The sequence below is a fragment of the Emydura macquarii genome, unplaced genomic scaffold (assembly GCF_026122565.2).
Source record: "Emydura macquarii macquarii isolate MOO-44397 ecotype Brisbane River unplaced genomic scaffold, CSIRO-AGI_Emac_v2 contig_374, whole genome shotgun sequence".
Classification (NCBI taxonomy): domain Eukaryota; kingdom Metazoa; phylum Chordata; order Testudines; family Chelidae; genus Emydura; species Emydura macquarii.
Genome location: NW_027130511.1, coordinates 1489373 through 1514910, shown reverse-complemented (window position 1 = coordinate 1514910; position 25538 = coordinate 1489373). Strand labels below are relative to the sequence as shown.

The window sequence follows — 25538 nt, the reverse complement described above, 5'->3', positions numbered from 1 at the left end:
AAGTTAAAGAAGAATGGGTTAGATTAATGGACTATGAGGTGGATAGAAATCTGGCTATATCGTTGGGCTCAATGGGTAATGATCAACAGCTCAATGTCTAGTTGCCAGCTGGTAACAAGCCAAGTGCCCCAGGGGTTGATCCTGGGGCCCTTTTTGTTCGACATCTTCATTAATGATCTGGATGATGGAGTGGATTGCACCCTCAGCAAGTTTACAGGTGCCACTAAGTTGGGGGGAGTGGTAGATACGGTGGAGGACAGGGATAGGATACAGAGTGACCTAGATGAACTGGAGGATTGGTCCAAAAGAAATCTAATGAGGTTCAACAAGGAGAAGTGCAGAGTCCTGCACTTAACATGGAAGAATCCCATGCACTACTACAGACTGGGGACTGACTAGCTAGGCAGCAGTTCTGCAGAAAAGACATGGGGATTACAGTGGACAAGAAGCTATATATGAGTCAACAATGTGCCCTTGTTGTCAAGAAGGCTAACGGAACCTTGTGCTGCATTATTAAGAACCTTGCCAGCAGATGGAGGGAAGTGATTATTCTCCTCTATTTGTCACATTATTTTACTGGTCAAACAGACATGTACAAAAAGCTACTAATAATAAATGGTAGGAGCACTTAGACATCACAAGTACTTCAGGGCAAAGGGATTATTTTCTAGGGTAGTGATATCTGGTATTGTTATGAAAGAACTGGACTTAACATAACCATTGCAATTTTATGTACTCAGCCCCCATTAAATGGAAGCAAGAACACCACATAGTCAGGAATAATTTATTCTGTGCTTAAGCAGAAAAAACAGCTACACAGCTGCAGTGTTGCTAATAAGGATAGATAATGTGACAGATTCGTGAGAATGGAAAGGAGTGTGGATAGCTGACCTTTGATCTGGACGTCTATGATTATGAGTTTCTTGTTGGGAGTAGCTTTGCTGATAAGTAGAATTAGGAGTTATCATTTGCTGATGCTAGGAAAATTGTTTGCCCACTAGGGGGTTATTATGAGTTATGTGCTTTGTATGGAGAAACCTATAAAGAGATTAGTTAGAGTGTGTAATTTGGAGAAGTTCGGAGAGAATTTCAATGAGCTAGGAGACTGACATCCAACTCCCCAATGGCTGGGATGAAGGCTGACCACCAGAAATCTGCTTCTGACCATTCAACACCACCTTAAACTTTGGGTAACTGTATCTGGGGGAGCTCTAGTCTATTGCTATTTTAAATGTGTGCTTTAGACTCAATAAAAATAAGGATTTGGGGGTGAAAGCACTCTTGTGTGTATCAATCATTTATCAGATGGAAGTGCTATGTCCCCCATTGATTTATTTTCTGAAACTGCCTGGAAAACAAGAATTAGTTACCACAGTTTTGGTTCAGAAAACCCCATATAGTGTGACTAGCCTGTATTTATTGAACCAGATCCTCAGCTGGAGTAAGTCGGTATACTTCCATTGGCCCACTGGATACTCTTTTGCTTATAACTTTGCAGGTTGTTGTTGTTGTTTCAGCCTTACTGAAAAATTCCTTTCTATTAGACATGTGTACTGTTGGACTACACCAGATGCTGGGACCTATATGGACCTAGTGTTTGCAGTACCTTCAGCACTTGCCTTTGACTCCTTGTTGGCCATCTCAGGAGAGAAGCCAAGGACTGAAGAGATATTTATATTCCTTGCTTACAGAAAGTCCCTCCTGACCAAAATTGGTGTATTTTGGTGGCGGCAGTTTGGGGAATCTTGCACTGCTACTTCTAATGTCTTACCTGTTCTATGGAGAAACAAAGGACTCACATTCTTTGAGGCTGCCACTCTGACATCTTCCATCAGCATTACATTCATTTTTATTAAGAAAAGAAACAAAATTGATTGTGGAATATATTTGTCCCATGGAAACCAGAAAACAACCCATTAATGCACTTTTATACCCCTGGATTTTATTTAATAAAATTCTTCCCCAAGCAAGGGACAAGTGGAGAGACTCTATTTCATTAGTTATTTCATGCAAACACTGGAACATACTGACCTACCTCTATCTAACTTGCAAGCTAAGTAATTATACGTTATATAATTATATGTCTAGTTCCTTGGAAATGGACCCAGGCAACAACTTTTTTTTTTTTTGTATATTGAATTCACATACCCACTAATGCGTTTCCTTTTTGTTTGCACTTTATGGATCAATAATTCTCTTTTATTTTCCTTCTCTCCTTTCTTATTGCATATAATTATCGGAGAGTAAGAATTTAGAAGCAAGGCCATAAACCTATGGATTTTTTGTTGTTGTCATTGTCTAATTTCTGCTATGTGACAGTGGGTAACCTTTGAAAAACTTCATAGTCTAATCTCCCAACTCCCGTACTATCAACTTACTGTACTTATTTGCATGTTTTAAAATAGTTTTATAAAAAGGTGGATATTATATTTCAGGTGACTGAAATGAAAGACATGGAAAAAACTGAAATGAAAGGTAGTAGAAGGACATATTATCTGAACAACCAAGTAGCCAGACAGATGTATAAACATGGAGAGAGAGACTTCATCTGCATTGAATTCTATTGCTGGGTGGGGAAGTAGAGCTGGCTTAAGACCACCTTTCTGCTTCAATCCTGGCAGTAGGGATAAAAGAATGAACTAGTCCTCAGTGCAATTGCAGTAGCTTCTGGGCTAGACCATCTTATGCCTATTAGAAGAGTTCTGTCAAGTGAATCTACACTGCAATTAGACACCCGCGGCTGGCCTGGGCCAGCTGACTCAGGCTTGCAGAGCTCAGGCTAACGGGCTGCTTAATTGCAGTGTACATTTCTGAGCTCAGGCTGGAGCCTGGGGTCTAGCACCCCATGAGGTGGAGAGTCCCAGTGCTTGGGATGTCCAAGCCAAAATGTCTATACTGCAATTCAACAGCCCCGCAAGCTGATTTTGCAAGCCTGAGTCAGCTGAAAGCCAGTAACAGGTTTCTAACTGCAGTGTAGACATACCTTCAGAGACAGATCTACTGGCAGAAGATCAAGAAAGCACATCAAGGTCTAGCTTCACCTCCTCCTGCCCCCAGAACTGCCTGTCCTGTCCTGGTATGCACCCTGCCCTGGATGGGACCAACAGGAGCTGTAATAAAACTGAGCATTCTGGCTTCTATCAGAGGGAAATCCTCAGCTGCTCCTATATGGCAGCTTTAGCGTCACTTTGTGCTGCACTGGCAAACTGATTTAGTGGGACAGCAGATCTGGCTCAAAGAATGAAAAAATTGTAACTGAGTACAGTAAATAAATAGTATACAAAGTAATCTATCTGAAGGATTTAAGGCACATTTACATGTGTGTATGTTGCACCTGCCTTCCACTCGGTCATATCAGAACTGCTCAACGATGTAACATAGATACTATACTAATAAGACTTAATGGAGATTATCCTCTAGCTCCAGTATTAGGAGCCATAATAGAAGTATCCAAGCTCTTACTCTGTTGCTATCATGAAGTTTTGAGTGGCGCATATAGACAACCATGAAATGCTAGTCAGGCACAGATTTCTTACATTGATTTCAGTGGTGAGTTTCAGAGCAACTATGAAAAGAATTCTATCTAATTACTGTATTATTAAATTATTGCCCTCCCTATCTTCCTTTATCCCTTCACTGAGGTGGCATAAGAATTAAGAATTGCCATGTTGGAACAGGCCAATTGTCTGTTTAGACAGGTATCTTTTCTCTCGCACTGGGCAATCACTGGATGTTTAAGCCTCCTGTTGCATTTAATTTCAACCTTAGATTGGGAGCTCTCTGGGGCAAGGACTTTCTGTGGATTGTGTTTGTTCAGTGCCTAACACAATAAGGTTCTGATCCCTGACTGGGGTCCTTAAATTCTATCAAAATAGAATGAATGAACACAAAAATAAATAATATTGTTTCAGCGCAAGGCATAAAATTCTTATTATACCTCTAACTGTGTGATACTGTTCCTTCCATGGAGAGAGAAATTTCCTTCTATTACCAGGTGATGATCATTTTAAAATGTGAAGATTCATAATGCTTATAGTTTTTATCCAGCTAGTGTAATTGCAGATTCCATTAAAATGCCATATAAATCTCTAATCCCTATATAATAAAACATCTTTCCAAACTCTTTGTCTTGATAATAATGAGGATTTGTTTCACCGGTTAATAAAGAAAGGGAAAAAAGGATATGTTATAAGAAAAATGTAACAATAAAACAAGAAATAGGTAAGACAAATGCACAGGAATAGTGTGAGAAATAATGGTCCATGGAATATTTTATATTTCCCCTTTCTTTACATTTTCTTCAACATCTCAACATTTTGTCTTAAAAAAAAAAAGATTAATTTTTACTCAAAATGTAGCCTATTCTCATGGGCTATTTGCTAAATCAGACCACATTTATGATTCCGAAACAATAAGGGTAACTCTCTGATTTTGCTGTTGTTCAATTTACTTTTGAAGTTTTGCACAGCTGCACTGCACAGCCCTGTGTCAGTGAATGGTATCCCTTTGCCAATGGGGGCTGATATAACACGGGACATTTTGGATGCTTCTGGGCAATCTATATTTCTTGGGCCAGTTTCTTAGCCTTGCTACAGCTTCTTTGGGCTGTCCTGCCTGGTCCAATCAGCTTCAAAATCTAGCAGATCCAGCCCCTTGTGAAAGATGAATGTTGAGTCTTCAAAACTGACAAAGCTGGCAATTTGTGTGTGTGTGTGTGTGTGTGTGTGAGAGAGAGAGAGAGAGAGAGAGAGAGATTGATTTCTGGCACTTCCAGTCCCAGCAGGAGAATAGGGAGGCAAAGAAAAGATCCAAATATTTAGAAAATGTTCAGTTGGAGTTTAGTTGTAGAAAAGGGGGAAGGTTTGGGAAGGGATTGGTCAATTCTATCTGAACCAATTTACACTATCCCACATATATTTTGCCCCTAGGGACAAACATAGTATTTCAAAACTATCAAGACCCACAATCAGTACTTGATTCTCTGACCTGACCCACTTCATTTGTACCATGCAGATGGTGAAAGGGAACAGAAACCACATGCAAGTCCTCTACTGGGGATTCCCCTAGTGTGCAGAAATCCTTAGTTTCAGCATATGTATCTCCCACACATACCTCCCCACAGCCCTTGGCTCAGGAAGCATGTTGAAAGGAGGGAGAAGAGTTTGTGCACGTTGCACTCCAGCTATGCCCAACTGATGTAGGATCTCTTGAGAACCTTCCTAGCTGGTACAAGTTAGAACAGTACACAGATTGCTCTAACCTGTGTTGGGACAGAGAATCAGGGAGCCATAGCAAGTTTAGTTCTCAGCTTCTCCTCTCTTTCTTGGCTGCCCTGGATGGCTGTGAGTGAAAGGAGCCATTCTTTGCTATTCTCAGCCAAAAAAAGTATCAAAACAATCAAGCTCTTATCCTGCTTCTCTTGTGGAGTCCAGAATGTGCAAGGAAGCAGGCCATGGAGCTGCCAGAGCTACTCTCTTCCCGTCTCTGCAATCCAGCAGGTGGCTGGTGGGAGTGCTGCTGAGCAACAGCAACAGGACAGAGACAGCAGCTGTTCTGAGCACTCTCAACACACACCAGAGATGCTCATGGAACTGTGAGGGAGATGCTGGCAAGGAACAGAGGAGGTAGTACCTCCGACCTTCTCTTGATGGTAAAGGGGCTGAGTCAAGCACTTCAGTGTAAAGTTCAGGAACATATTTTCAATTCATAATCAAATACAAGTTTTTTTCTTAACACAGTTACCCTTGAGGGCCACAATTTAGAACCTCAAGAGTCTCATACTGCACACCCCAGTATTAAACATTGACAACAGAAATGGAAAATGCTAAGATGATCATCCAATCCAGTGCTCTGCCAATACAGGATTGTTTTCTACAATACATTTTACTAGTGTTTTGTCCCCAGTAGAATAAAGTTCCCAAGCTTCCATTTCTTCCCTTGCTGGGAAGCTCCTCTACATAGTTGGTATGAGGTTAATTCATAGATTTTGATCAATTTTTTCATTCTAACTGGTTCATCTAACCTTAGAAGATACAGACTCTGATAAAAATATGGTGGCAAATTTATTTGTAACTTTCATAGAATCATAGAATATTAGAGTTCGAAGGGACCTCAGGAGGTCATCTAGTCCAACCCCCTGCTCAAAGCAGGACTAACCTCAGCTATATCATCCCAGCCAGGGCTTTGTCAAGCCTCAGCTTAAAAACCTCTAAAGATGGAGATTCCACCACCTCCCAAGGTAACCCATTCCAGTGCTTCACCACCCTGCTAGTGAAAAACCTTTTCCTAATGTCCAATGTAGACCTTCCCCACTGCAACTTGAGACCATTGCTCCTTGTTCTGTCATCTGTCACCACTGAGAACAGTCTAGCTCCATCCTCCCTGGAACCCCCTTTCAGGTAGTTAAAGGCTGCTATCAAACTTTTGCAGGCTAATTAAGCCCAGTTCCCTCAGCCTCTCCTCATGAGTTATGTGCTCCAGCCCCCTAATCATTTTTGTTGCCCTCCGCTGGACTCTCTCCAACTTGTCCACGTCCTTTTTGTAGTGGGGGGCCCAAAACTGGACACAATACTCCAAATGCGGCCTTACCAAAGCTGAATAGAGGGGAATAATCACTTCCCGCGATCTGCTGGCAATGCTCCTACTAATGCAGCCCAATATGCTATTAGCTTTCTTGGCAACCAGGGCACACTGCTGACTCATATCCAGCTTCTTATCCACTGTAACCCCCAGGTCCTTTTCTGCAGAACTGCTGCCTAGCTAGTCGGTCCCCAGTCTGTAGCTGTGCATGGGATTCTTCTGTCCTAGGTGGAGGACTCTGCACTTGTCCTTGTTGAACCTCATCAAATTTCTTTTGGCCCAATCCTCCAATTTGTCTAGGTCACTCTGTATCCTATCCCTACCTTCCAGGGTATCTACCACTCCCCCTAGTTTAGCGTCATCTGCAAACTTGCTGAGGGTACAATCTACCCCATCCTCTAGATAATTAATGAAGATGTTGAACAAAACCAGCCCCAGGACCGACCCCTGGAGCACTCCGCTTGTGACCAGCTGTCAACTAGACATCGAGCCATTGATCACTACCTGTTGAGCCTGATAATCTAGCCATTTCTCTATCCATTTTATAGTTCATTCATCCAACCTATACTTCTTTAACTTGCTGATGAGATTACTGTGGGAAACTATCAAAAGCTTTGCTAAAGTCAAGGTATATCACGTCCACCGCTTCCCCACATCCACAGAGCCAGTCACATCTTCATAGAAAGCAATCAGATTGGTCAGGCATGACTTGCCCTTGGTGAATTCATGTTGACTGTTCCTGATCACCTTCCTCTCTTCCAAGTGCCTTAAAATGGATTCCTTGAGGACCTGCTCCATGATTTTTCCAGGGATTGAGGTGAGGCTGACCGGTCTGTAGTTCCCTGGATACTCTTTCCACCTTTTCTTGAAGATGGGCACTATATTTGTTTTTTTCCAGTCATCAGGGACCTCCCCCAATTGCCATGAGCTTTCAAAGATAATAGCCAATGGCTCTGAACTCACATCAGCCAACTCCCTCAGCACCCTTGGATGCATTGCATCTGGCCCCATAGACTTGTGTATGGCAAATCTTTCTAAATAGTCCTGAACCTGTTCCTTCAGCACTGAGGGATGGTCACCTCCTCCCCATTCTATGCCACCCAGTGCAATAGTCTGGGAGCTGACCTTGTCTGTGAAGATAGGGGCTAAAAAGGCATTGAGTACCTCAGCTTTCTCTTCTGTTACTAGGTTGCCTCCCCCATTCTGTAAGTGGCCCACTCTTTCCCTAATTTTCCTCTTGTTGGTAATATACCTGTAGAAACCCTTCTTATTCCCTTTCATGTCCTTTGCTTTACAGCACAATATCAGTGGTCAAGATCTGGACCAATTTGTATCAGAAGAACATCCTGTAATTGTTGTGATGACCCCAAAGGGATCTTTTTCTGCACCTTATATCTCTGCATTGGATATTTATTGTTGTTAGAATCGCTCTTGAGATTTATATGCTAGTCAGTTATTTTTGACCATACTGCTATTTAATCCTAAAGAGGGAGGGAAAGGAAAACAGTTTAAGTTTCTCAGTGACCTTAAAAGCAGAAACAGCTGCTGAGGTCATATTCAGCTTGTCGACTGAGTTCAGTGGGATCTCTCAGGTTGATCACCTTAGCCAATGGGAATCTCAGAGAGAAAATGGGGTAATCGAAAAAGGGGAATGTAAGTATATACATTACATATGTAAATTATATTTATATACTGATTACAGTTGATGGTTAGTTAGATTCTTTAACTTCTATTACTTTTCATAAAAATACTTTTCAAAGTCATGTTGCATTTGGCCATAAAATGTATGATTTTTTTGTCTATCTTTTGGTGGTGTGGCAATAAAAAACCTCTTTCACTTTCTAACACACAACTTATGTACACACAAAGTCAGAAGACTTGTTCCATGAAAATGACCCTGGGGGAAGTTCTGTTTGTTTTTTCCTTGACTTTACTAACAAGTTTGCTGAGGTTTTTTGGTACATATCAAAAGATTTTTCTAATGTGAACCACACAAACTCAAACTGCTTAGTCAAAATCAAATTGTTTTTTCTAATTTGTTTCCTGTAATAAAGATCTTGAGGCTGGCCTGGGGATTATTAATTTGTTGATGACATGTGTACCACAATCCAAGGCATTCGTTTGGTTGCTTCATTGGCTCTGTACTAAACAGTTAGTTGTACTAGAAGACACACAGGAAGCAGATATGTTGAGCAAGAAGATGGCATTTTTGCTCCTCACTTTTTGCATTAGCAGGTTAATCCACTTTGCATCCATGCAATCTCATATGTACCACTGGAAGTGGAATGGGCATAGTGTGAGGATCTGCCAGTCTAGAACCCACACAGACTGGCTCCCAGACAGCTGCCATGTCCACACCACGATTTGACAGTTCTGACACTGTTGAGTACAACAACTTAGAAATCCTGTGGGCTCAAACTTCACTGGCTGACTCAACCACTGAGGTCCCAGATGGCTCATGCACACTATTTAAAGCCTGGAGTAAACAGGTGAAGGCTGTGTGTGCAGCTAGGTGGACCATGGCTTACTGCAGTAGACAGACCCGCTGCATTTCCTGGTACCTTGCCTCAAGACAGGTTCAAGGTGCTCCTGTTCTACAACCTCAGGGGACGCATTGAGCTTCTGTCTTCTCATGGATCGTTTACAATGACTCCAAGCTGATCCTTAACTGTGACAGTAATGCAAACTATGGCTTCTTGAGACATGAAATGCAGCCAGGACTCTGAATCTCAGTCTGTTGTGTTAGGGGCAGGAAGCTAGCTTTGTTGAGGGTTCATGCAGGGAGGTGCAAACCCCTTGTATGGTAAAGGAATGACTATCTTTGAGGCTTCCTGTGCAGCAGTGCACAAGGGCCAACTGAAGGAAGGACAAGGCTGGGTTGAGGAAGGGGAAGGGTAAAGAATCTACCCTTCCTGTCCTCGAGTTCTTCATCTCACAGCTAACAGACAAGCTGTACCTCTGATCCCTCCTGATCTGTTTAAGTGGATTTCTGTAGGTCTCAGGCCTCAAGATGTCACCTGTTTGTGGGTGTGTGTGGAAATCACATGGTTCTCCCACTCCAACTCTGGGCTCTGGGTCCTTTGTGTATCAACCATAATTTACTTCAACAGCTCTGACTTGTGTCCATAGATTCATAAACTTTAAGGCCATAAGGGCCCATTATGATCAATTAGTCTGACTGACTGCACGTTGCAGGACACAGAAACTCACCCATTCATTCTTATAATAAACCCATACATTCTGGCTGAGTTACTGTAGTCCTCAAATCATGATGTAAAGACTTCAAGTTACAGAGCATCCACCATTCACAGTAGTTTAAACCAAGTGAGCCATGCCCCATGCTGCAAAGAAAGATGAAAAGCCCCAGGCTCTCTGCCAATCTGACCCCGGTGGAAAATTCTTTCCTTACCCCAAATATGGTGATCAGTTAGACTCTGAGCATGTAGACAAGAGACACCAGCTATACACCTGGAAAAGAATTCTCTGTAGTAACGTAGAGCCCTCCCCTTCTGGTATTTCATCAAAGCCATTGGAGATATTTGCTGCTAGTAGTCGCAGATTGGCTGCATTCCATTGTAAGCATCCTCAGTATCCCATCCCCTCCATAAACTTAGCAAGTTCATTCTTGAAGCCAGTTTGATTTTACCCTCCACTGCTCCCCTTGGAAGACTGTTCCAGAACTTCACTCCTTTGAGGGTTAGAAAGCTATGTCTAATTTAAAACCTAAGCTTGTTGAAGGCCAGTTTATATCCATTTGTTCGTGTGTAAACATTGACATTTAACTTTAACTCCTCTCCCTCCCTGGTATTTATTCTTCTGATGTATTTATAGAAAGCAACCATATCTCCCTGCAGCCTCTTTTTGGTTAGGCTACACAAGCCAAACGCTTTGAGTCTCCTCTCATAAGGTAGGTTTTCCATTCGTCTGATCATCCTAGTAGCCTTCCTCTGCACAAAAAACACAAAGGCCATGGAGAGAACAAAACATGCACCAACCATCACCCTCATCACTCTGATCATAATAGTATCTCTTTCCCTCAACCCTTCCTATATTTTTTTGTCTTCATAGATTGTGAAGTATTTGGGGCTGGGACTATGTTTTCTATAGAAGCTGGCATGCTTAGGTCCTGAACTTTACCTGATGTAAATCAATGTAGCTCCAATGAAGAGAATAGAGTTTGATTTACAGAAGCTGAGGAATGGGCTCTAAAATTGAGGGTGCAGACACAGAAATAATAACCATAATAATAATAATAACCATAACTCAGGCTAGTTGCTTGGGTATAGATTTATAAGCATATTTTAAAGAGAACATAATATGTTAGGCTGTAAAATCATTACACCTGGTGTCCAGTTCAGGAGCTCCAGCATATGAACAAGAAAAAGAGGTGTAAGTTAGCCATTACTGTGTTCTGTTTAACCAGCTAATACTTTTATTGCATGACTTTTGGTTCTACATCTTTATTTGGCTGAACTGGTCTCTTTTCAAACCTTTGTTGTACAAGAGAAATATATGGAATCTCTGCAGTGAAAGTGTTTCATAGAGTCATAGAATCTAAGGTCAGAAGGGACCAATATGATCATCTAGTCTGACCTCTTGCACAATGCAGGCCACAGAACCTCACCCACCCCACCTGTAATAGACCCCTACCTATGACTGAGTTATTAAAGTCCTCAATTCATGGTTTAAAGACTTTAAGGTACAGAGAATCCACCAGCAAGTGAACCGTGCCCCATGCTACAGAGAAAGGAAAAAACAAAAAAACAAAAAACAAAAAAACAGAGCCTTTGCCAATCTGCCTTGGGGGAAAATTCCTTCTCGACTCCAAATATGGCAATTAGTTAACCCCTGAGCATGTGGGCAAGACTCACCAGCCAGACACCACAAAAGAATTGTCTGTAATAACTCAGAACCCACCACATCTAATATCCCTTCAGAGGCCATTGGCATATCTACCACCAGTAGTCAAAGATCAGTCAATCGCCAAACTAGGCTGTCCTATCACACCATACCATCACCTTTTTACAAAATTTAATATTTCTCTCATGAAATCTGTGATATAAAAATTGTGTCCATTGAAATGAAACTCTGACCTGGTAAAGTAGGTATGTCCAACCAAGGTGTACCTGAAATGTCCACTCCATATGCATTCTGCTTGGGCATAGGTGTAGTATTCAGTAGCTTGAGAGGTGCATTTTACCGTTGTGTATTTAACTCAGTCAGGAACATATGTTGCAGGTTCCCCTCTGTTTCTGATCCATACAGCCCCAGCTAGAGAGCCTTGACTGTTAACTCAAGCTGTAGCAGCTCTGGAAGTAACCCATTAAATCTCTGGTGTACTGGCCAAGATGATGGTCATGATAATTACAGCACCTGACATACTCAGCAGTATAGGGGGTATTTTCTACCAACTGCATCCTTCCTAGGTACCACTGTTACGTTCAGTAGCAGATGGTCAAAGCTGAAATGTTGAAAACAGTCTAGGGGAATTGACACCTAATTTGGACCGTTTTGAAAATCTGAACCCAAGCTGCGATCTCCATTACACTAGTATGAATTAAGAGTAACTTCTTTGATTTCCCTAGAATTACCCCAGAGGAACTGAGACAGCAATTAGTTACAATGTGTTTAATTCATCAGCGTTTTTTAAAAACTAGATTACTTAAATGTTAATAGGCTGAAGTATTGACATAATTATTAAAGGCATTATAATGTAGGATTTATTTGTAATTTTTATTAAAGGGGAAAAAAATAAAGGTGGGAATTTGTATTTCTATAGTGTTGTCTTGTTTTAGCATAGTTTTGTCACTGTTTTAATTTTAGTTCCATTTCAAAATTACCCTATGAAGTGATTTCTATTAAGGATTATAGCAATGCAAACTGATAAATTGATAATGACTTTTAGAGGATATAAACTGGAGTTCACTGTAATACAGGATAACAAATCATAGTGTATCTTTAATCATTGGTGCACTATGTTTTTGGATGTGACAAATTCATCTAACAATAATTTAAATAAATGATTACTTAGAATATATGAGAACTTCCTGCCTGTTATTTTTGTAGCCACAAACTGGTTTTGCTGTTAAATTGTCCCCCGTAGTAAAAATGGTTTTCACTATTCAAAAGCAGGACACAGAGTATTTTTAAGAGTTTATTTAAACACATGCAGCTTCATTTGAGTATTGGAGCTTCTGGACTCACAGGAATGGGAAACGGAAGCAGTATCCCCCCCAAAAAAAATATTGGGTAAGATAAGGCTTTTAGGAGGCCCAAAGAGAGTTTCATACTTCAAAGCCACAGGTTAAATGTCCTCCTTGAAGCTTCAGATAGCAATCTGGAGGTGATTCTTTATCAAACAGCAAAGCTCATTCTCTTCCTGGCAAGGGTGAAGATGGTTAAAGGAGCACTTTAGAATCAGGCGGTTGCACTGCTAAGGCAACACAAATCAGACTCAGTCAGGGCTGAGAACTAGATCTGCAGGTGCTCAGCACCTCTCAGGATCATGTCAAAGAAGAGAAGCAGGGCTTATTCTTCCCATGCAGTCCCTCCACCGCAGTGTTCACCTAGCAGAAGAACACTTCTAGCCTACATTTCTCTTTTCCCATCTGCCCTTACCACCCCCAACCATAACACTTACATTATACATATGGTACAGAAACGTAAAACATATCCTTTAGTAAAGAAGCTTACACGATTTTCTGGCGTGGGTAGGATTAATCACAAATGATAATTATAACTCTCTATGACATGCTTATGAAATCATTTAAAGACTCCTCTGAAAAGATCCAGAGTACAGTGAAGCAACTTTTAGCAAAGGGACAGAAAAGCAAAGCACATTCCACCTGAGGAAATAATGATCTCTTATGTCTTCGAATCCTTCCAACCAATTTCTTTCATTTGCCTTTTTTACCTAGAAGTACTACTACAACACATCCAGTCAGGCAGGGATGCACAACATGAAGCCAAAAGCAGTCATAAAATACAGCCCTGGATGCTTTCCCTGCTCTTTTGGAAGCATTACCTGTCACACACTGGTGGATACAGGCTATAGACTCAAGACCCACGGGTCTCCAGAGTATATAGGAACAGTCACACTCCAACCTTCCATCTGGCAGCCAGTTGATACTTGCTAATGAGAGACCCATGAAGCCCAGCCCCAATTTGAGGCTCTGATCCTGCCCTCCTACTGGTGGAGTCTCAGATCAGCTGATTGACCTGCTGACCCTACTTCAGCCAGCAGCAGGAACAGGAAGTTGTCTGAACAACTGAGCTCCACTCTGTTCTGGACTATGTGCCTTGCACTTCTTGCTCCTGCTCCTCTGGCTTATTCCTGGCATCCTGACCTGGGTGTGACACCTGGCATTTGATTTGTGGTTCTGACCTCCAGCTTGTCTCCTCACTCTGACCTCCTAGTATCTTTACTTGGACTGACTGGTTCCTGACTCATGGTTCTGATCTCCAATTTGTCTCCTGCTTCTGACCTCATGGTATCTTGACCCAGAGGACTCCTCGCTCCTGTCTTGTGATTGCAGACTCTGGTTTTGACTAGTAGGTCTGGCCACCCACAACCCAACCATGGCACAAAGGGCCTGAGGAAAGAACTGACCAGCTGGAGATTATTGATGCCAGGGAACTTAAACTACAATCAAATTCTAGTCCTCTGTCAAGAAAGACAGAAGGAAGAGCAGAGTCCATGGCTATGTGAACTAGGTGCATCCATTGGTGCTGCAAAAGTCAGACATCTTTCATTAGGGCAAGACAGACTTATGGTGAAAATCTGGTCTTCAGAATGAATCCTGACTAGCAGGATTCTTGGCTTTTCTATTTTAGTATTGCTTAATAGACATAACTATCTTCCAGGGTAGAATTATAAGAGCCAAATTCTGTCCTGAGATGCATCAAGATGCTTTTCAATGATTTTAATGGAAGCTGTGCTCCTGTATTGGAAGAAAGAAGAATTTTGTCATAAGAGCATAGTTCAAACACAAAACATATTTTGAACTCTGCAAACCAGAGCCGATTGATCTAGAGCTTCACATACTAAAGGTTCCAGACAGGGATGTCAGTTGTTATGGCATGAGGGAAGGGGAGGCAATTTATTCCCCCTCCTCTGACCTTGGTTTGTCTCAGCCCCCAGGCTTTTCATAGCTCCTTGTTAGCTGGCATTTGGGAGCTGCTGTGCGGTGGGCATGGCTGAGGTGCCTAATGGCTATTGTCAGTGCCATTCCACTCCCTGCCAGCCAAATAGGAGTACCCATGATGGTCTGGGCTGGAGCTGAGCATGGAGTGAGACAGGTCTTGATCCTTGCTCTGGGCCAGTCATTGGTGAGACAACACCACACCCAGGCTTCCACCTCCCTACCCTCTACGGAATGGGACTGGCCTGTTAACCATTCACAAGCAGCCACATCCTCAACAGGCAGGAGAAGCAGGGTTGCTGGTAGAACTTTGCCGCACTATCTCCCATCCTCCAGAATTTTTCTGAGATGATGCCCTTGGTTCCAGATTGTGCAGTAATAACACAAGATTGTCTTTTAAAAAAAGAGAGAGAGAAAATTCTGAATCAATCCCAAAGTCATGTATTGTGGTATTAGCAATAGTTTTGCACAGTGATGGTTGAAAAATGAAATTTCCACAACACAGGGAACTCTGATATTTCAAAACGTGTTTTCATCCTGAATTGGGATGAAAAGTCAACATTTTTCAGTGTTTATGGAATAGAAATTCTGAAAAAGTTGGATTTGGAAACATTAAGTGACTTGTATCAAAATGTTTTGTTTCGATAAAGTCAGATGGTTTCATTTCAATAGTTCTGAAACAAAATATAATATAAAATAAATATACAATTTTATATTCAATATTTTATATATAATGTAATATAAAAGTTGAAATGAAAAAAGATGAGGACATTGAAATGAAATACGTGATTACAATTATTAATCGTTTTGAAACTCTTCTGTCAAAAATTTTGTTGAAATCAGCACACTGCCATGAAAACATTTTGATTTTGACAAAGTGGCATTTACTGATGGAAAACTGTTTCACTGAAAGGTTTTTGACCAGCTCTAATTTTGGGGATGAGAGGTAGTTTCTCTAAGTCCTGTGGCCAGAAGCCCCTAGAGATTAAGGACCTTGCTATTGACACCTGTTTGTGAAGAAAGAGAAAAGCAGTCCAGATCTCATTGAGAACTGCAGATGGACAGGGGAGGGAGCTCTCTGCTAGCATCTGTTGGTGAACAAGGGGAAATGAATAAATGAGCCAGGCCTCATTTGCATTTTAGTTATAATGCTTCCTCTTTTGTGTAGGAAGTAGATAGGTTAGGGTCAGGGTCTTGAACTGTAAAATCAATCCCTTCTAGATCATTACTGCAACACTAGGCCAGGTTAGCGTACATGCCTGGGACAATAAAATGCCAGTCTTTGCAATAGAGATATGGGCCTACACCACAATTACACAACCCAAAACACACATACTGATATTGTGGAGGAGTTTGAATCCAAGATCCTAACTTTGAGGCTCAGTCATATCTGTAGAAACTAAGATTCTCTGAAACAAAGCAAGCTTTTTTTCATTGTACCTCAGTAGACAATGAGTCAAGTTAGAAGGGAAAACCATGCACCGTAGTTAATTTCAAGTGTCTCCGCAATTATCTTTCTGCTTCTGCCTCTCTGATAAAGCAGCTTTCACAGCAACTGAGACGTTACCTAGCGAAGCACTCTGTTACGGCACAATCTGCAACTCTGAGGGCTTCCTTATTATGTGGCAGACTAGCACACTGTATGTTGATACCCTGGCTTGCTGCTCACTGATCCACCATATAGAGAAGCCCTTCCTCAAAGTAGCAGGAACTCATGCAAGTAACCCTGCTTTGTTCAATGGGACTAATGGCACTACTTGCCAAGTGCTATTCAGCATGAATAGGGATTACAGAATCTGGCCATTCATGGGGACTTGTCTCCTTTGGGTGGAGTTTAAGGGACCACCTTGTGCAGTAGACTGCTTTTTTCTAGTTTTAAAGGGATCCTGTCAGGGACTGCAACAAAGCAATGGTAATTTATATCAATTGTGGTTGGCCCCTACAATTTAGGGCAAATTTTGCCTGAAAATGACTATTTTAAGTCATACAGGTAATAGATCCATGCCATACAAGGCACAACTAAATATTCAGTTGTGCACTTGCTCGTGTCTGCTTATGTGAGGGATGCATATTGTCCCCAGTCTTTTGCCTTTTTCTCTCCCTCTTTGTCAAAAACAACTGAAAGGGACAAATTGTTAAATTTGGAGAGAATGGTGCTGGGTTTCATAGATTTTTAAGGCCAGAAAGGACCACTGTGATCAACTAGTCTGACCTCCTGCATAACACAGGCCATAGGATTTCCATGTATTAATATTTGCTACAAGTGCAACAGCTGTTTTTGGATGAGAGCATATCTTTTAGAAAAAAATGCAATATTGATTTAAAACATTTCAACGATAGAGAATCCACCACAATGCTTGGTATGTCGTTCCAGTAGTTAATTAAGTCACTATTAAAATTTTTCATTTCGAGTCAGAATTTGTCAAACTTCAATTTCTAGCCATGTTTTCCCATCCTTTAATCATTCTTGGAGCTCTTCTCTGAATGATGAGAGTGGCTGTTATAATGAAAGGGTAACATTTGCAAAAGCATGTAAGTGATTTAGAAGCCTAAATCCAAAATGTCTGGCCCTTTGTGTGTGCCTAGTTGTGGCTTTGTGGGAATACATGCAGTTCTTTCTGGGCAGTCATGAACTAAGCAAGAAATCTCTCCTTCCTTGTTTTTCCTGAGTAAGTATGTTCCTTTTGCTACATAAGCCCTGTCGACTGTGTCTGTTTCCCTGATGACACAACAGTATTGAAAATGAGGTGGGATGTCACTATGAAACAGAAATTACTAGTAATCTGGTAATATTACCAGATGTTAACCTAGGTCCATGTGTGGGATGAAATATAAAGTTGAATTATGGGACATAATGTCTCTGGGGTTTCTGCACTTTAGCTTTTTAGTTTATGATGACACCAAAACCCACCTCACAATCCCACTGCTCTTATTTTTATTTATTTTTAAATGTATCTATATTTTCTTAGTGGTCAGTTGCAGTCCTTGATACAATGCAATCTGCTTGGCTGAAGCACTGGAACATTTTCTTGTATGTTCCCTGCAATTAAAGTAAACATCTGTGTTTTAAGAGGAACCTAAAACTACCTATATCACAGACCATAATTGGCATCCTGCCCCAAACCTGACTAATGCCTGATCCTGCTCTTGCACCTGGACAATTGTACAATGCTTTACATAAGAAAATTCCTTCCTGATCCCTAATTATGATCATTTTACACCCTGAAGCATGAGATTTGATTACCTCTTGTTATCTTTGCTAACGTATCCACAGATATTATAATATGATCCAGTTCTTTTTTTAAAATCTACCCTTGATGACTTCCTGTTGCAGTGGATGACTAAGATTGATTCTATGTTGCACAAAAAAACCTCATCTTTTATTAGCCTGAAGCACACTGCCCTTTAATTTAGTGTATTTAGATGACTTGATGACTTCACTTCCAGTGCTGTTGACGTTAATGACAAAACACAAGTTGACCTCAAAAATACACGTAAAGGTCTGATCATTTGAAACAGAGGAACAGATCTGTATATTGTTGGAAATAATAATATAGTTGGGATAAATTTGGTCCAGGAAGATTACTCCAACTAGAATTACTCCAACTAGATCTTTTAGTTGGGGGATATATTTTCATTAAAACTTTCTCCATACGAGTTATTATAATAAAATATTTTATAAAATATCTTATTAATAAATATTGGAATGTTGGGCAACAAAAAAGCCACAGTCCACTTCTGGAAAACTGGGTAAAATGCTCTGTTTAGAAACCATTCAATGTCTATATTATTATCTGTATACAAGTCCTCTGAAAGTTTCTTATGGATATGGTATTCTTAATTTTCTTGTCTAGCAACACATGGCAACACTAATGTTTAGATAGCTGTCACATTTGACCCTAGAAGTGACTGCATTTCAGTGGTAAATTATTCCTATACATATATTTTCAATCAGTTAGTACGGTTTATAAAGGGCTTTGGAATAACTGGGAACTAAACATGATCTGGGATCTTCTCACTATCTCTGTTATGTTCCTTTTCTCAATCTGAGTTAATAAACCTGTTATTAATTTTGAAGAGACATCTACAATAAACAAACAGAATTAATTTGTAACACTTGCCATTGCTATTTTAAGATATCTGTATATTATAGGAGCAGTTTTTTCCAGAAGCAGCTGTTCTTATGGTGACTACTCTCTCTCAACCCCAAAGATCAACCTCTGACTTATGGGCCATGGGTGATTGACAAGAAACTAACTCCACTGTCGTTTTAAAGGTACAATATTCATCTTCATAACACTTATTGTTCCTAACACTTCAGTTGTCAAGTTCACATTGTTTTAAGTTGGACAAGATTCACAGTTTTCATCTAGACCAGTGTTTCTTAACCTGGGGTTTTAGAGGGGTCGCAAGTGCAGAGCTGGTATTGGGGGTGGCAAGAAAGGCAATTGCCTGGAGCCACAGGGGCGCCATGAAACTAAGTTACATGCCTCAGCCCCGTGGGGGTGGGACTCAGGCTTCAGGGGTACAGTAGTTTGGAAAGGTTAAGAACCACTGATCTAGACCCCACTACAGTCTAGTGCTGCAGCAAAGTGGTACAAAATGCACATGGAAAAAATATAGCTCATCTTTTCAGGACAGTGGTGCTACTGTTCCAATGGGAAATCTCAGACGTATTTAGTTTTATGGTCCTTATAGCCTTTTAGAGATTATAGTCAAAGGAGACTTTTAAGTGTACTAGAAGGTTAACTAAAGAATGGGAGAATGTGCAGTGAGAATAAAGAGTTGAAATCAAACCTATCTGAACAGGCAAAAAGGAGTATACGGAAGGCTAGGTCAAAGAGGCCTAAAGCTACGTCTTATCTGTTTTCTTAAACAGTGTGACCTCTTGATAACCACCTTATACTTGGTTTATGGTATGATACCATATATTTATATAAGGGATCATTAACAGTGCAAATGCAATGTAATTGAATGCAGGATTCAATAACAACACCAAAGTTAAAATACCATATAAATATAAAATTCCATCTCAATCTTGCTCTACCTAATTGAGGGCTTCCCCCCCCCTTCTTTTTCAGACCAGTCTAATATTTCACTTGGAGTGGAGGGAGGCAGAGAGGGGCTGCTGGGCAGGTTTATTTTGATAACATTCCTGTCCATTTGGAAATGGATAGCATTACATGTAGCTCTGTCTCCGTGATAAAGGAATGCTCAAACAAAAAGTGACCAATCCCAGTTACAACCAGTGTTTCAGACCCCAATCCAAAGGAAAGGAGCAGATTTTGGTTTTGGTTTATTTTATTTCATTTTACAGGGGAGCATGGTTAAGGCAGTCAAGGCCAATTAGCTAACTGATCTAATGGAGATTTGAGCCCTTCATAAAAAAAAGTCACACGACAAGGGCACAGGTTTCAAGTTATGATCACCCAATGAGTGTCTGTCAAGGCCAAGGGAAATTTAGGTCCTGATGTGTTTGAGACATAGCAGCAACGGGGAGGGGATTAGAGGATCACAACATATTTGAATCTGGGGTGTTCCTACTTTTTATTTCATGTAGGCTTTCTGATTTAGTGAGGCAGTTTGTCTAATGGTTAGAACAGCAAACCTTCTTGGTTTATCTTCCAAGCTCTGCCACTGACTTGTGTGACCTTGGTCAAGTCACCTCACCTTTCTATGAAGGACAAAAAATGCTTCCCTAGCTCCCAGGTTGTAGTGTGGCTTGCTTAATTAATGCTTATTGAGTGCTCTGAGATCCGTGGATGAAAATCCACATGGAAGTGTTATGTATTATTACGATTGTTGTTATCAAATTTTCCTCTGGCTAAAATTGAAGGGTATCCACACCATTGTGGTGTCAAATGCTTGGCAAGATGGCTGGAAATGCTCTGCTTGAATAGGAGAAAGGAAGGTCATCTGTCTGCATTGGGATGGAAAGCTAGCCACATAAAGTGCAGATGAGAGTTAAATAATGAGCTTGTTTTAGAAATCCCAGGAGAAGTTCCCTGGTGACTGGGCATGAGGAACACAATAATTTTTTCTCAAATAGGTCCCTAATGTAAATCCAGCCCAGAATGTCAGTGATTCAGGATATTTTTAGTGTCTGGTGTTATTTTTTTGTGGGAGGGGGCTCAATCCTGTAAGATGGTGAGTTCCCCCAACTCCTACTGAAGTCAACAGGAGTTGAAGGCCCTCAGTACATCATAGGAGTCGTGAGGTAGTGGTCACACTCCAGTTTCTATTGGACAGCTTTTCACTTCACAGAAACACCACTACAACTAGCAGTTCCCAGGAGAGGCAAATGGCTGAAGATTGAACTCCCCTCTCCTATGTAGAGTTTTTCCCTAAGGTTCAGGGTGGAGGTATACTGGCAGAATAGGAAGGAAGTGTGTCCTGCTGCTACCTGAACTGACCCTGTTCTGAGGATGAAAAATTTCACTCACTAGTGCTGTCACTCTAACAAACTTTCATGAGCACTAAATTAATCACAATATCTTTCCCCTTTAAAGTGTATCAGTGCTTCTAGGTGTCACAGTAATAATTTTATTTGGACAGTAAAGCAATGCACTTTCTTTGTGCCATATCATTTAAGACTGAACCATACTAGGTTTCTTATTTTGAGCAAATCGCATTAAACAAATAAAACGGTCAGCAAAATAAACTCTGAGTACCAGCAGATGGACTGTAACATTAGCCTGAAAGGTTTTCTGTGCACCTTCTCTGCACTTTAAATCCAGTAATACTCTGCAATGAAAGACTCAGCCATAATTTCACAGAAGTATGAAAAATTACTTTTCATTGTATTTGAGCTTACTTTTACTGTCTGTGGCAGCTTTGCTTTGGCTGGACCCCTATGGCTACAACTTTCAGCTTTTGTTCTCTAATGTTGAACTGAAATTATTTCTGTCAGCTTATGATGAAGCAGTTGTTTTTCTTTATGCTTTTTATAAATGCATCTGCAACACTATTTTATTCTGCACCATTTTCTAAAGTGATGTTCCAGTACAACCATTTAATACTGCATTTAAAAACAACCTGAAAGTGATTATAATTATTATCGACCAAATTCTGTTTCCTTTACCCATGCTGAATGGCACTTTATTCTACAAGGAATCGCAGGGACTTCAGTGGGACTACTTGTGAAGTCAGATATTACTCATTGTAAATAATAGGATCATAATCTGGACATATGTATGTATTGTTTATTCATATTCTTCTATCGCTGTGCATTGTGTTTTACAGGTGAAGTTAAAGATGCCATCCTACCAAAATAAGTGAATAGCTTTGCGCTGAGATACTTGAGAGAGTCCCAGACATGCAGACGTAGGCTATGTACACCAGGGGTGTCAAACATACGGCCCACAGGCCGCATCTGGCCCGCAAACCTTTTTGATCTGGCCCGCGTTTGGGCAGTTTAAGTAAGTAGTGCTGACTCTGAAAGTTTCTCTGCATTGCCACTTTAAGAGAGTCTTAAAGTCTGGACAGAGGGTATTGCTCCTAGAAATCCCTTAAAGCAGCAATGCAGTCAGTCCGGCAGCAGGATCCACCGCGAAATCACGCCGCCGAAAAGGGCTGATGCCGTGCCGCCGAAAAGGGGAAGATGGCCCAAATTTTTTGGTGGAGGGTTTTGCATGGCCCCTTTGAAGTACAGGTTCTGTGAATTTGGCCCGTCACCATCAGCGAGTTTGACACCCCTGATGTACACATTGACAGCGGCAAATCGATTAATCCAGATTGATTGAGCGGCAGTGAAGACATGTTCAATCAATCCGGAAGTCAATCTAATAAAACCACCTCCAAAAAAAGTGTAGCGCTGCGTCGACAGGAATGCATTTCCCGTTGGCACAGCACAGTGGAGTCGGGGTGCTAAAGGGAAGTTACAAAGTCAACAGGAGTTACGCAAGCTACTCAGTGTAGCTTGTGAAACTCCCGTTGACTGCCGCTGAATTTTGCCGGCAGTGTAAACGTGCCCTTAATGCACATGACATTTATGTCCTTAGGCCTAAGCTTAAATGTTCTTTTAGGTCAGTGGCACTGACGTCATCCTTGCACACATTTGTGCACTCTGGAATCTGCCACTGAATAATAAGGCAGAGCACGGTATGTTTAAATGCTAACAAGAGGTCTAAGCCTGGAATAGAAGAATAGGATAGAATGGGAGAGTGTATTGCAGGTCAAAAATGAGAAGATTTGGTAGGTATGATCTTTCTTATTTTTAGAGGAATACAAGAATTATTTAATGGGGTGTAATTTTGGTGATACAGTTCCACTCCAAGAGCAGGGGCTCCCCTGTCATCTCCATGTGGATCATGCCATTTTCCTCCCTTCCCTCTTCTTCCTATTTAGAAAAGGAAAACTTCACTTGTTGACACTCCCGCCAGCCTCAGAATTTTAGACACCAAGTGGAGTTGGTGGGCAAAAGTGTGTCAGATGGGACCACACTATTTACATATCCCCAAGACCAACTCTAGATGGATCTCAAGCCTGGAATAGCAGAAGGGCACTACCAGAACTTAAAACCAAGCTGGTGCTGTACACAGTAGATAACTGTGAAATGGGCATAGCTGCTCTCTAATGAAGTGGTGTTAAAATTAACCCATTGCCATCTGTCTTCATTTTCTGACCTCTTTGATTAGACATCACAAATGCGTCCTGGGACACAAGATCATGAAGAATTTTAAGCACTACATTTTGAGATAACTCTATATAAAAGCTATGGAATGATCGTTAGTAGAGTCGTGTGAAAATTAAATGTTCCCCTTTGGACAAAGGTTTTATCTGGTTGTGATCTAGATGAGATCAACACCCATCAAGATTTATTTGAGACAGAAGTATGAATAAAACTAATGCCTCAAAGCAAAACTCAATCAAAACTCACATAGGAACACCCATACCTGATCAGATCAGTGGTGTACCATGGGTCTCTGGTGCCCGGAGGCCATTACTTGCATTTGCTTTCTCCCTGTCGGCAGCAATTGCAGCACCCTGCTGGGGGTTGTCTGAGGGACCATTTCCTGCTCTCCTCCATTCCCTCCTCCCCTGCTGTGGGGACGGCGGGGGCGGTGGGGATCAGGAGTGATGGGGCAGATGCCCCCAGGCCACCTGGTGCCTGGGGGGTGTCACGGGCTCTGCCCCAGAGCCCCGTCATTTAGTTGGCTGTCCCTGGCCCGTGCACAGCAGGGGCCCCAGTGAGGGGTCGGAGGGCTGGGAGAACACTTGCTCCCCCTGCAGCAGGAGCCCTCAGCCACCAGCAGGCCTGAGCTGTGGTCGGTGTGGTCAATGGGGATGTCAAAGCCCGGCAGCCCCTAGTCGCTTGTGACAGCAGTGGGTGGCTCCTTTGAGGAAGCCCCAGTGGGCCCCCCAACTTTGGTACTCCACTGGATCAGTGGTCTGGCCAATCCAGTATCCTGTCTCCAACAGTGACTATGAATTAGTTATGTTTTTAATGAAAAACCATAGATCAGCCCAGGTTCACTATAATCTTTGTTGTTAATTTACATTGAGGGGTGAGCTACACTGATGCAAACCTCCTTTAAAAGATGCAATTCTAGTTATACATAAGTCCTATGCAGAGAATTACCTAACTAAACCAGTTTGAGTTTGGATTGTGGTTTCCCTAGCATGATTATTAATACTAAATAAAAATTACTTTTAATACTGGATTACAGGGCAGCCATTTATGAACCTTTATGAACAAGCAGTGAGCTAAAATTTTGGAATCAGGACAAGTCTGAGACTGTCCTGGTACCAGGAGTCCAGCTTGGTTCTGTAACACACACTTGTGGCAAGATTTAAAAAATCTGTGTCATGTTGGATAAAAACTTTGCTTTTAACTTCTAAAAACAGGACTGTGGATATTCCTTTAGTGCTGATTGCTTCCCAGAGGGCAGTGTGTGTTGTCTGAATGATGTACAAGATGGGAACAAAGTGTGATTCCTGATTTCGCCATGTGCTCTGGTTTTCTGTCAAAAAATGAAAGAACATGTAACAATCCCATTCTTCCTTAACCGGTGGGTTTGTGCACAAATTACACTCTCATTCAAGGATATAGGCCTGTGGTTCCCAACCTTTTTGGCTCAAGGGCCACAGATACAATTTTTTACAATCCTGAAGGGCCACCAGCCTACACCAGCAGTCCCTCCCACCTGCAGTCAGACAGAAGGAGTTCAATGAGGCAGCTGCCTCCTCACTGATCTCCGGTCTCCCTGGCTACAGCAGGGAAACTGCATGTGTTCTGTAGCCCTGTGTGCTCTACCTGGGTTGCTCAGCAGTAGCTCCCTTCTGCAGTCAGGGGAATGGAAGATCAGTGCTCCCCTCCCTCTGGCTCCAGCAGGGACCCCAGACAGAGTGCTTTGCTCTCTGCTGACTCCAGGGGAGGGGAGTACTGATCTCCCATCCCCTTTGCTGCAGCAAGAAGCCTGCATTGGTCCTCACGGGAAATGCCCTCCTCCTGGGTCCTTAGGCAGTGGCTCCCTTCGTCAGCCAGCGGGAGGGGAGCCGCAGGACACTTTGAAACCCCACCAGCCATTTTTGGCCCCTGGGCCACAGGCTGGGAACCACTGATATAGGCAATTAGACAAAGCAGTTGGTATCAGATCTAAAGAGAGATGGCTGAGTCATGCATTATATATGAGTTATCTTCAAGATGAGAAAACATACAGAGCATTTCATCCTGTTGTGCCTTTTTTAATATATTATAATATACTGGCTAATGTGGTTGTGTACCATACTGCCTTGCTGCCCACCTGTGTGTCAAACATCTTATATTGATAATGTCTAGGAGTGATTCTCTCTTAGCTCAAGTGGTGTAAAGTCTGT

The 25538-nt window shown here is 41.7% G+C and overlaps 1 long non-coding RNA gene across 1 annotated transcript in view; it reads left to right on the top strand.

Annotated features, from left to right (window-relative positions):
- Positions 1–8166: 8166 nt before the first annotated feature.
- LOC137142492 (uncharacterized) overlaps positions 8167–25538 on the top strand; it is a 34868-nt gene continuing 17496 nt past the window's right edge. The window contains exons 1-2 of the long non-coding RNA XR_010916947.1: positions 8167–8232; positions 18874–18996. This is a non-coding gene — a long non-coding RNA (uncharacterized lncRNA). The remainder of the gene's footprint in view (positions 8233–18873; positions 18997–25538) is intronic.